The sequence below is a fragment of the Sciurus carolinensis genome, chromosome 2, assembly GCF_902686445.1.
Source record: "Sciurus carolinensis chromosome 2, mSciCar1.2, whole genome shotgun sequence".
Classification (NCBI taxonomy): Eukaryota; Metazoa; Chordata; class Mammalia; order Rodentia; family Sciuridae; genus Sciurus; species Sciurus carolinensis.
Window position 1 is genome coordinate 168,199,626 of NC_062214.1, and position 13,270 is coordinate 168,212,895.

Sequence of the window (13,270 nt, forward strand, 5' to 3'; positions counted from 1 at the left end):
GTTGTCTTTTTGGCAGCATTACCTTCAAAAGCTGCTGAGTTTAGAGTCAGCATTATTATAAGAACAATGTGTGACCTAGAATATTCCTGAGTAGGAATAGCTACTTATATTGTACTTCTGTTTCCCAAAGCTCTCTCAAGGTGTAACATGCTGGGAAGAGTTTCAGGTATCTATTAAGTCAGGGATAAGAATCTGAAATTTGAACTTAGTAAACTAAAGAGACTGAGAGAAATGGAAGACTGAAATAGTCATAGAGGAGATATGTTTATTTGGTGCAGAGAGCCTTGTTCATGGAGATAATTTTTTTTCTTTTTTTTTCTTTTTTTCCCTAAACTCAGTTCATCATGTATTAGAGGTTCAGAGAAGAGTGTGCTGATGACCTGGGTTCTGCTTCCATTAACCTACTGTGTATCTTTGGATAAGACACTTCACTTTTCTGGGCTTATTTCTGTACCTGTAAATCTAGGGGTTTGGATTAGATGTGCCAGAAGGGCCCCTCTGAGCTACAGCATTCTATGATTCATCTCACCATTTCTTTATGTGGCCCTTTCCCTTAGGCGCTGTGTGCCGTCTGCTTCATTGCACATTCTTATCCCGCCTCCAGCCCTGAGAAGCAAGGGAATGAGGGAAGCAGGATGCCACCCCATGTCCTTCTGGCCTCTTTGACTAGAGGGAAACCTCCTCCCTTCCTCTGGTGCTCTACCTGGGGTCAAAATGCCCTTCTCAGTTGGTAGAGTGCTTCCCTTGCAAGTACAAGGTCCTGGGTTCAATCCCCAGCACCACAAAAAAAAAAAAAAAAAAAGCCCTTCTCACCAGAGATGTGCTGTGTGTGGCCCTCGGGTTCTCCTGTTTCTACTCAGTCTACTATTTAGCCACAGGCAGGAGGGAAAGCTTTATCTGTAGCCACATGGTCAGTGCTGTAAGTTTTATTAAGAGATAGTGTGGAGTGTGCCAAGTGTTTAGAGAAAGGTTGATGAGAGGGAAAAAAGACCTTTTCAGTTTAATGATAAGAGAAATTATGCATGATAGAGAATTGAATAGAATTGGAAAACATGAGAATGTGAGCAATGTCTGCAGTGTTACTACCTCGTTATCCATCCAGGAACCCTAGATGAGATTAATTCATAGGGGCCTGGGAGCAGTTTCTGGAGCCTGTGTCTCAGGTCAGCTGGCTTGCCTTGGACTTTGTCCTGCTCCTCTTTGCCTTTGGCCGGGCATCAGTAGGACAGACATGTGCAAAATGTAAGGTTTACATTTTACAAGCTGTGGAATGATCTCTCTATACACATACATTCCCTGTGACCTGACAGAGAATACTTTTTGAGATGGGGTGTCATCATGATGACCAGGCTGTCCTTGAGCCCCTAATTCTTTTGAGTAGCTGGGATTACAGGCACATGCCACTGTGCCTGGCAGAAAATGCGTTTTCTAGATCATCCTTGTGGTTAGTTTCCGTCCCAAAGGGAATGTGTTGGCTTTTCTTTGTGTAACACAGATTTGTAGTGAGTATGCTCAACTTGAAGCTCTTTTCAGTCATCTAGATAGACATAGATGTGAGCCCTGGTTTCTACCAAATTGGGATCTTTCTTTTGGGGGTAGAGATTGACATTCCAGAAATAAAAATGACCAGCGAGCCAAAAAGAAGGCTCAAATATATTACTCCAGCCTCATGGTCTCTAGCTGTGCCTAGAGTTCTGACATCTTCTGTCATATCTCACAAAGCCAACAAAAGCCCCAATCAGCTGAATTAGTTTCTTTTAAATCAAGATAGGAGAGTTTGGCGCCGGAAGCCTGGTAGGCCTGTGCTGAAGCACATATGGCTTCCTGAGTTCTTGGATACAATAAGCAGGACTAAAGTTGGCTCAGAAAAGGAACAGAAGATGACTTGGGGTTAGTTTTTCTTTTTAAAATGTCATACAAGTGCAGAGCTGTTGGCTGCCACCCCCCTTCTCAAACCATCAGCAGAGCTTGACCTTGGCCAAGATTTTGCCTCATCCTCTCGGCATTTCAGCATAGAGTTGCGTTTTGGCCGTGGAATGCTTAACCAAAAGCACATGCTATAGTGGTGGTTTCCAAAGAGCAAGTTTTTGCAAAAAGTCTGCATAGTGTTATTTTATCAAAACAACAGCTTTCTCTGAACCATCAACCCAGCAAACCTCTAACTGGTGGTTCTTTGACTTATTTGTACACAAGGGCTAGGATTTTTATTATTGTTTTTAACACTACTCAATTGAAGTGTGCCGTAGTTAACTTATAGCATATACACACATCTGAAAATAGCTGGATGAAGTTTGATAAGTGTACACACTCACATAACCCTCAAGGGCTGGGTTTTTACACTATGTGAATGCATATCCTTGTGATATACTTCTGGGTATCGGAAGGTTGTATACTTATCTGGTTGAGCAAATTACTCTAAAGGAGTAAATCCAAGTCAAAAGGAAGGTGTCATGGGCTGGGGAGATAGCTCAGTTGGTAGAGTGCCTGCCTTGCAAGCACAAGGCCCTGGGTTCAATCCCCAGCACTGCAAAAAAAAAAAAAAAAAAAAAAAATGACGGTGTCTGAGTCCAGGCAGTTTGCCCACATGTAGTGGACTTGGTAACTACAAAGCTTCATAAAGTTTGATTTTAATAATTAAAAAAAAAAATGGGTAAGATGTGTCCAGGCACAGTGGAACCAGCCTATAATCCTGTCTGCTTGAGAGAGTGAGGCTGGCAGATCACAAGTTGAAGGCCAGCCGAAGCAACAGTGAGGCCCTGTCTTAAGAAATAAAAAAGGCTGGAGATAATAGCTTAGTGGCTGGTAAAGCACCCCCTGGTTCCATCCACAGTACCATAAAAAAAAAAAGAAAAAAAGAAAAAAAGGTTGGGGTGAGTAATATGTGTTCATAGTCTAGAATTTTTTAAAAAGTATATAATGAAATCTCCCTAGTCCTTTATTTCCTTGAAGGCAACCAGTCTTATTTGTACATTGTACATCCTTCAAAGAAAAGAGTGTATAGTTTGATTTTTAAATCTCAAGTTTCTTCTTTGGTTGTTAACCAAAAATGTTTTCCTGCCCCTTCCCTTCATTCTCCAGAGCATTTATGCAGAAGTGTTTTGGATCCCACACCATCGTAGTGCTAATCCTATTTGTCCTATACTGTTCTTTACCCTCTGTCTCTGTCATTTGGCTCAGAAGTCCATGTTTTGCATGGGATTGCCATGAGTTGATAATTGTTGAAGTTGGGTTATTATATTGAGTTATCTACTTTTTATATATATTTGGAATTTTCCATTAAATGTGTTTATTCATTTTTCTTTTGCAGTAGCTCCTGCAGCACAACTGTCTGCCTTTTTGTTAAAGTGAACAAAATGAAAAAAAAAAGTGAAAAAAAAGCTCATTTGCATCCTAAAAGCAAATTATAGGCAAATCTCTACACAGAAACTCCCTACCTTCCATACAGTTTTATAAACATGAACTTGGAAGATTATGTACCTTCACAAGCCATCCTTCTCTTTAAACATAGGATTGACCTCAAATTTATTTTGAAAAGCCAACATCTCTGGCAGGCGAAGTTTTTATTTGATTTGTACACTAAGTTTTTCAAGCGTATAAATCTCATGCATAGTAGAGAACTTCAGTTCAGCCACATTGAACAGTATTTTATACAACTCACAGGCTCCAGAGCCAGGAAGGAGTGCCCTGTCATCTGACCCTCTCAGTGGGAGAGGAAACAAATCTTGCAGGGATGGCCTTCCTTGGTCACTTCCAGCTCCCAGCCTTTTGTATGTCTTCTGTGACAGGTGGCTAGGAGTCAAGTCTCCAGATTGGAGCTTCCCAAGGTACAGAGTCCGGGAAAAAGAGTGGGGCCCTTGGTGACTTTCCAAATCGAGACCCATATGGTTCCCCTAGAGCCATTTTACCCTTGACGCCCTTTTATGCTGTCCTTTGTCCTGCTGAAATCTAATCACCGAGGCCTCTCAGTCACCATGCAGAAATGCCCGCTGGTCGGGCAGGCCCCTTAGAGCAGCTGTCACGTTTGAACAGCATCTGCTTTCTGACAAGCTTGCAGACAGGCTGAAGGAAGTCTCTGAGTCTGGGGGACTGTGTTCAGTATGCTAGCAGTTCAGTGGCCTGGTGCTGGGATGGAGGGAGGGGTCATTGCAGATGGGTGAGGATCTTCCCAATTTCAGGCTGTGGTCCATGCGGGGTCCTAATGCTGGACAGGTTCCCTCAGCCTTTGGCTCCAGTCTTTTCTGGGCAGGGAAACAGAATGAGGCAAAATGCCTGGTGTGTTTTAAATAGATTCTGCCTGCTGCAGCCAATAAGCCCAACGGCTTGGAAGGTGAGTGACCCTTCCCGAGAGATTTGTGTTGCGCCAGTGCTCTTGCCTCCAGCCCGGAACACTGGCCATCCTAGCCCTCCTCCACCGCGCCCCGCGCCCAGCCCTCTACTGCTAACCGTCCTCTCCTCGCTGCTCTCTGGATGGTTTCTCTTTAGGCCTTTCTGGCTTCAGTGTTTGTTACACTTTTATTGGTTTTCACCCTCTGCTTTTTCTTTCCCTGAAGCTGTTTTCCTTCACATTCTCTATCTTTTCGTCTCTTGGAGTCTGTCTCCACTCGACCAAGTCCACGTCTCCCTCTGCTGCTTGTCTGACTGTCATGGCTTTTCTTTTCTTTTCTTTTCTTTTCTTTTCTTTTCTTTTCTTTTCTTTTCTTTTCTTTTCTTTTCTTTTCTCTTTTCTTCTTCCTTTCCTTTCCCTCCCTCCCTTCCCTCTTTTCTTTCTTTCCTTCCTTCCTTCCTTCCTTCCTTCTTTCTTTCTTTCTTTCTTTCTTTCTTTCTTCCTCTCTCTCTCTCCTTCCTTCCTTCTTCCTTCCTCCTTTCCCTCCTTTCTTTCCTTCCTTTCCTTTCCTTCCTTCCCTCCCTCCCTCCCTCCCTCCCCTCCTTCCTTCCTTCCTTCCTTCCTTCCTTTCTTTCTTTCTTTCTTTCTTCCTTTCTTTTTCTTTCTCTCTCTCTCTCTCTCTCTCTCTCTCTCTCTCTTCCTTCCTTCTTCCTTCCTCCTTCCCCTTTCTTTCCTTCCTTTCCTTTCCTTTCCTTCCCTCCCTCCCTCCCTCCTTCTCTCTCTCTCTCTCTCTCTCTCTCTCTCTCTCTCTCTCTCTCTCTTCTCCTCTTTTTTTTTTTTTTTTTTTTTTTTTGGTACCAGGGATTGAACCAAGGGGCAGTTAACCACTGAGCCACATTGCAACTCTTTTTTAATATTTTATTTGGAGACAGGACCTTGCGAAGTTGCTGAGGCTGAGCTTGAATTCACAGTCCTCCTGCCTCAGCCTCCTGAGCCATTGGGATTACTGTGCCCAGCTCTGTCATGCTTTTTCGATCGTCCTCTTGCTCTCAGTTTCCCACTGCCTGCAGGACACAGCCATCCCCTCTTGGGCTTGTGTGCAGTTGGGAAGGCAGGGGAGGTCACCTGCTGCAGTGCTTGACACTGGCACCTTCGACCTGAGGTCACAGTCAGTGCCCCAGCATTGCCAGGGCACCCCAGATGGAGCATGGACAGCATGTTGTGTCATTTTAGAAGGATTCCTTCTGGTAGAGAGAGGCTTAGGACTTCAGAGGACCAGTGTGTCCTCTTCCCACCCTACCCACAGAGACCACTTACAAGACCTCGGAGTAATTTTCAGAACACTTTACCTTTGATCTCTGGTTTCCCAGTAAGAAATAATGCAGAGGAAGAAAGCTAATTTTTAAAATCTATTAGTGGGCAACTGGCCATGTTTACCCTGGAAAGAAGTAGGGCATAGGGGTGTGAGTGGGAGTGGAAGAACCTACCGGAGCAATCTCATTTGGGGGACAGCGCCAGCCTGAGCAATGAACCTCAACCATGGTAGCTGTTTCTTGGTAGTAGCCAAACCAAAGGAGGGGGACTCTGAAATCGGGGGTGGGGTGGGAAGTAGGGGACAATGAAGTGATGACCCAGCACACATCCTAGGTTGTAACCAATAAAGGAGGCAGAAGAGGAAGACCATGTGGAGGCTCAATGCCATAAGAAAGCTGATGAGGCGTTGGCACCGGGGAACCAGGGAAGTGGAACCTGGTTGGAAATGCCACAAGCCTGCTCTGCCAAGTGGAGGCAGGCAGTGTCAGGGGAGGCCAGGAGAAAAGGGTCCTTGATGACCCTTTTTCCCACTGATCTCTAGCCTTTTATTTTTATTTATTTACTTTTAAAAATATTCTTGTCCTCATGTTATATTCACAGCAACAACAACAACAAAAGGCAGTGAATGCACATACGCTTTGCTGGATTCTTAGGCCTCTGCCCACCTGCTTGCTGGAGCAGTGAGAGGCAGCCCCACGCTGGATGTGCCGAGCTGGATCCCTGTGCAACTTGACAGCCCAGCAGTGCCAAGGGCCAGGGGCCAGCAGCGGGTGTGCACCCACAGAATCCCTCCAGGCTGCAGGGCAGTCAGAGCAGCGGGGCTGTTGGCCAACCCAGCTGGAGAGCTGGGGGTTTGTCTTAGGTCTGATCTGAAAGGCGGCTTCGGCATGACTTCAGCTCCAACACTGGCTCCTTTCCCCCCAGCAAGAGGCTGCACAGAGGCCTTTGGTGGAAGAAAGAGAAAGGAGAACTTTTTTCTTGCTTAAAATGTTTTCAGGGACTGTGAGTATAGCTTAATGGTAGAACATGTGCTTAGCAGGCATGAGGCCCGTGGTTTGATCCCAGCACCAGAAATAAATAAATAAATAAATAAATAAATAAATAAATAAATAAAAGAAATGTGAAGAGGTAATAAATGGCAAAAAAATTCAAAAGGTACAGAAGGATGTGAAATGAAAACGTCTCTCATTCCTGCCCTCAAGTTCCCCTCTTCGGAGGCATCCCTGGGTGTACCGACTTCTTGTACATTCCTCCAGTTTCTCCTTTTTACGTCTGTTGTAATCTGGAAGTTTTCAGATTCTTGATCATATAGAATGGTTCAAATTGTTTGGGTGTATACATGTGTATGTAATGTATAACGGGATTGAATGATGATAAAGAAAATTTTCTCTTGGGCTAGGTGCGGTGGCATATGCCTGTAATCCCAGTGGCTCAGGAGGCTGAGGCAGGAGGATCTTGAGTTCAAAGCCAGCCTCAGCAAAAGCAAGGCACTAAGCAACTCAGTGAGACCCTGTCTCTAAATAAAATACAAAATAGGGCTGGGGATGTGGCTCAGTGGTTAAGCACCCCTGGGTTCAATTCCTAGTACCAAAAAAAAAAAAAAAAAAAAATTGTATCTCAGTTTATTGCTAATAATTCTTGCTGGGGCAGGGAATTATTTAGAATATTAAAATAAGTAGAATCCTAAAATGCTAGCCCTCGAAAGGACCTTCCAAGTACTTATGTACAAAAGTCCTATGTCTAAACATGAGGAAAAGGCCCAGATAAGTGACTTTTCCAGGGTCACCAGGATGACTGATGGCATTACTGGAACTAAAATCCAGGTTTCCCACCTCCCTGTCATCCCTGCTTCCAAGAACACACTAAATCCTCCATTTTTAGGCTATAGTCTTTGTAAAGATGTAACTCAGAGATGGAAGGGAAAACAAATGATTAGACAGAGATATAGAAAGAAATCACTAATTCCAAGAAAAACTGAAATAAATTCCAGTTGAAAAGTGGACTCCACACACGTATGCACACACACGCATGCACACACACGCATCCATGTAACAAGCACTGGCAGAGGACAGGGACTGTTGTCCATCGTCCATCTCCTGTGATCAGGGGCCCAGCAGACTGTGAGCAGTAGCACAGCGCCACCCTCTGCTGAAGGACCTGCAGCCCTCAACCTGCTGTCACTGCAGGAAGCAGCGGCAAGTATGTTCTTGTCTGGCAGGAAGGAAAAATGTCACCCTAGACCAAGTTGTACATGGACATGGGGCAGGGATGCCAAGGTAGAAAGGAGGAGGTGGGAAGAGTTGCCCTACTACTCCACCCTGGCGCTCTGCCACCACTGGCCCCCCCAGTGCAGATAGCCCCGCTGTTTACCACCACCTACCAGAAGGAATCTCCCCAAGACTTACGTGCTGATAAAATGACAGGATGCTTTTAAATTTCTTTTTTTCTGCTCTGGCATCTGCTTCAGACACTGTGAACAATTTTGGTGTCCAAGCCAGACTGATGGGCCTTTTGATGGCTTCAGAGGGTAGCTCCACTGAGGGGACATGTATGACTGTAAATGCTGGTTGTAAAACCCTCAATTGCTTTGAAATGGTAAATTTCCAGGCAACATGGATCTGGTGATACACACCTCCTGCATTAACAGCTTTTTCTTCCTGTTCAATTATTTTGACTGGTTAGGGAGTAGAAATTACACTTCAGACTATATCGATGGATATTTTCAGCCTGGCTAACATCTTCAAAATATATACCAACCCCAGGAACATTCCTTTAATTTTGGCTTCACAGTTTCATAAAGAAATGGAAGTATCAATTATTGGCACCATTAGACTGAAGGAATGTTAAGACCATGTGTCTCTTCAACTCAAATTCTCTCTGGTCTTACTTCCTGGCCTCTTCCATATTGAGCCACTTTGTTCAAGCCCTAGATCTAAAGGCTCATCCTGATATACCAAGTAATGAGGTTCTTGAAAAGAAAAGAGTATGCTTACAAACTGTAATCCCAGCTACTCAGGAGGCTGAGGCAGGAGGATTGCATGTTTGAGGCCAGCCTCAGCAACTTAACAAGATGGTCTCAAAATAAAAAATAAAAAGGCTGTGGTAAAGTGCCCTTGGATTCAGTCTCCCAAACACTCACGTATTTTAGCCACTGTTGTCTGCTCCTCTTCTTGGACTTACCTGCTTGCCTATCCTTTAAGGCTTAGCTCTCCAAATGACTTCCAATTTGTGCAGATGCTATCTAATCCTGTGACTACACATGTTTCCCTATTGTCAGTTACTGAATCCCTCAGATGCTGTGGCCAGATATGGTTGATATTGTTCATATTGTTCATTTTTGTGTTCCTAGTACCTAGAAGTGCCTGGCACCTTCTAGATGTTCAATAAGGAAAGGAAGGAACTGGAAAAACCACCAAAACAGGCAACAGGCACTGGCTTCACCATCTGAGGCCTGTTTGGCATTTTCACAGGCCAGAATGGCAAGAAGCATCAGCTTCCCACCCTAGATATTCATTCACTCATTGTTTTACTCCACACAGATTTAATACATGCTGCCAAGACGCCCAACATTGTGCTAGGAACTCATGATACCGAAAAGGCTGCCAGGCCCTGCTCAGAGGCACTTCCATTCAAGGTGGAGAGACAGGCATGTGGTAGGCATTGGTCTGGCATCTTGGTGGGCCATCTGGTCTGCTCTGAGAACCTTTGCCATTCAGCTCTGCAGAGGCTGCGTGGAAAGGGAAGAGGCCAAGGAGGTAGTAGAGATGGGAAGGTCAGGGGCTTTGGAAAAGGCTCTGCCTCTGGGACCAGTTCTGCTAACCAGTGGCTTTATTTATGCATTTCTCTTTTGTACGAATTCCTTACTGTTAGTAAAGAGCATTTGACACATTTATTTATTTATTTATTTATTTATTTATTTATTTATTTTTTGTACAGGGGATTAAACCCAGGGGCACTTAACTGCTGAGCCACATCCCCAGCCCTTTTTTATACTCTATTTAGAGATGGGGTCTCGCTGAGTTACTTAGGAACTTGCTAAGTTGCTGAGGCTGGCTTTGAACTCTCAAGCCTCCTGAGCTACTGGGATTACAGGTGTGCACTCAGTTGACATTTCTAATTAGTTTAAAGCCTCTGCTGTCCTGTTACTCCCAAATGCAACAGCTGGATCATTATGATTAGCAGCAACACTTGTAGTTCTGCCATTGTCCACTGGAATCAGCGTCACTCTTTCCATAACTTCTGATGGGACCACAAAAGACTTTCTCAACCCCTCGTCTTGGGGCAACAGTGTTTGTCCCTTGGGCCCCTGATTCGGAGAGAGTCAGCTGCTCCGGCAGAAGCACTGTTAGGTGGCTTCTAACTCTGCCCAACCTGACCCTAAATGAGCTGCCCCCTTTCTCTGGGCTCTAGTCCCACACCAATCTCTCAAGTACTTAAGAGAGAAGTGAATGCTTCACAGACCTACCTTTTTCCTTCTTCCCTCTCTCTTCCCTCCCTTCGATCAACAGATAATTAAATGAGCATTTATAGTGTACCATTAACATAAGAACTGGGGGAACAGTGGAGAATAAAGCATGTAAGAACCCCTGAAAGGGAGTACCTATAGCCCCAGCTATTCTAGAGGCTGAAGTGGGAGGATCACTTGAGCCCTAGAGTTCAAGACCAGCCTGGACAACATAGTGAGATCCCACCTGTGAAAAATAAAGTAAAAAAAGAACACCCGAGGGTTGGGGTATACTTAGTGGTAGTGTACTTGCCCTGGGTTTGATCCCTAGCACTGCAAAAGAAAACGAAAAACACAAAAACAAACAAACAAAAAAGACTTTCCCTCTTAGAGTTTACACTTTAGTGGCAGAAACTAGTAATAAAAAGTCAAGGTTATCAGACAAATAGGAGGAGGATTGAGAATAAGATTGGAAGTTCCTTTCAGAGAGCCAGGCCCTCCCCTTCATCTACAAGTTTATAGAAACTTAGATACCTTTTCCTGAGAAGAAACTGGCGCATTAAGTGTGATTAGCTGGCAATGGGCAGCATACATCCATTGGATAGCTGTGACATTTTACAGATGAGACTGGATGGTATCAGTCTCATCTGTAAAATGGGGACGTTGGGGCCTTCTTCATAGGTACCTGTGTTCTGCCATCCGTATTGGCACAGCGCCTGTTGCCTGGTTACGAGCGTGCCGTACCCCATCCCAGCCTTTCCTTCCACTCAGGGCAGACACAGGCAGGGCAGGCAGTCCAGCAGGTTTCTCCCCTACATTCTGGGGTCTGGCTGCAGCAGCAGCTAGGACAAGAGGCGTCTGAGCTGGCTGAGGTCTCAAGGGTATTTAGACACAACGAGGCCAGGGCCCTTCTCTGTGCCTCTCTCCTACTATGCCTGCAGCCTGCCCAGCAGAGACTCAGGAAGAGGCATCCACCCACCTGTTGGGCAGGAGAGTCCATCCTTACTGGACCTTAGGTGTGACTGGAGAGGCCTTCTTGGCAGTGATGGCAGCAATCCCCTGCATGTTCCCTGGGCAGGCCCTTCAGAAGTCCTTTCTCACCCTCAGAAGCCGGCAGCAGGTCTGTGGGAGTGGATCTGCAGTAGATTGGGGTAGTTACTAGGCACTGAGTTTTGCAGGCTGTATTTCATCCCGTCTTTCCCAACAGGGCTTCAAGTTAAGGGAGAACACCCTCATTTTACAGTTGAGGAAACTAAGGTTAGGAATTTGCTCACTCTCTTACTCTGACATAATCAACATTTGAACTGAGTTGCTGGGCTCCACATCAAATGCACAGGGGCCTCAGCTTACCCTGTGCCAGCTTTGGTAGTCTTAAAAGAGAACGTGAACTGAGTCAGAGAAATATCAAACAGGAAGATGCCAAAGAAATAGAAGTCTAACAGGGCTCAGTTTGAGGGATCTGAGAGCATCTCTCTATCCCTCCTTTTACAGAGGCCAAAACAGGCCCAAAGTGAAGTGAGGCCTCTCTACACAGAACTCTTAAGCACCCTGCAGACACTGGTATTGAAAATGGCTCAGGGTTTAAACCCAGCTCCACCAGTGACCTGCTATATGACTCCAGGCAAACTGAGCAGCCTCATGAAACCTCAGGGTCCTTACCTGCAGGTGGGGATGATACTATTGAACTCATCTCAAGAGCGTGAGAACTTGAGAGACAGGATATGTGGAATGCTGGCATGGTGGGCTGGCTGGCACCTGGGAGGCCTGAGTAAACTGTAGCTAATACAATTACTCTTGTTTTCAAAGTTCAGTGACATTAGGAATCAGCAAGTCTCTTAGGAATGGCTTTGATTCTGACATTCTGCTGGGACCCACTCCTCGGACCAGAAAGGAAACAATGTTCACTGTCATCCCTGATCACTGAAATCTATCTCAGACTCAGTTCCGGGCCCATCTGGGATTCAAATCTGGAAGGAGGACCATAGGCTATAGCCAAAGTGGCAGCTCCTGGTCCCCAGTTCTGTCAGAGTGCCTGTGACATAAGGCACATCAGTCAACCTCTATATCAAACTTCTGTTAGTCAAATGAACATGGTAACTTACAGTCCTCCTTACTTCCATCCCCAGGGAAGTGCCCATCTGAGGGTTATCATGCAGTTCAACACCTTCCAGAAGGACTACACCCTCTGGTAGAGGGTGAGGGAAGTCTTATCTTAGGGACAGTTCTGCCAGATAATGACAATTGGCCTCCTGAGTCCTGGGGAATAAGTGGTGAGATTTGTAGAAACCCTGCCAAATTCCATCTTCTCCCTCCCTGGCCTCATGAAGCCTTTTCTGGAGCCAAGGAAAGCCTGATGTCAGGCTTTATCTCCCACACCCAGGGGTGAGTTGAGAGGATGCCTTTGGATCTCACATCCTTTCACCTGAATCTCTCAAGATCAAAGGCAACCAGACGTACACTGACAGCCTGGGATGCAGGGAGCAACCCATGGCAAGTAGAAGGTCCTTCCTCTAGTCTTCCCACCTGACTGGCCTCCTGATCACCCGTGCGAAAAGGGGGCAGCTCCCTCTCATTTTGGCAGTTGAGTAGAGATGTTTGTGGAGTCAGATGCCTAAGGAGCAAGGTCTTCCCTGGCCTCCAGAAGATGCTATGACACTGGATCTGTTCCAAGATTCCTGTGAAATCAGGCAGTGACTTTACAGTGATTTTCTCCGTCTGTGCAAAGGCCTGAGGCAGTCTGATGAAACTCCCCAGGCAAGAGAGACCTGGGAAAGCAAGTTGTACTACTGCCCCAGAACCGGTGGCACCTCTGTCCCCTTGCCCCTATTGTTTATGACTGCCACACAGCCTATGCCTCAGACTCACTGCTACTTTCATAGACCCTCTGGTGTGTTCTCTACTTTGTAGGGTCACTTCCCTGGCTGGGCCAGTTTTGGAATTGTCTAGGTATCCTCATGATTAGCCTTTTGAGTCAAGGTATCATAATTGCAATGATAACTCTGGGTCTTCTGGGAAAATCAAGTGAGGTTTCCTCCCTTTGCCTTAGAAATGTATCAAGCATCTATTGCATACATGGTTCACTTCCAGAATGCTGGAGAAATGGAGAAGCAGAGAAACACTGCCTCATTTCACTTCCATGCCTCAGGGTGGTGCTGATAGTGTGGGTGAGGGAGGACATGATGCTGTGA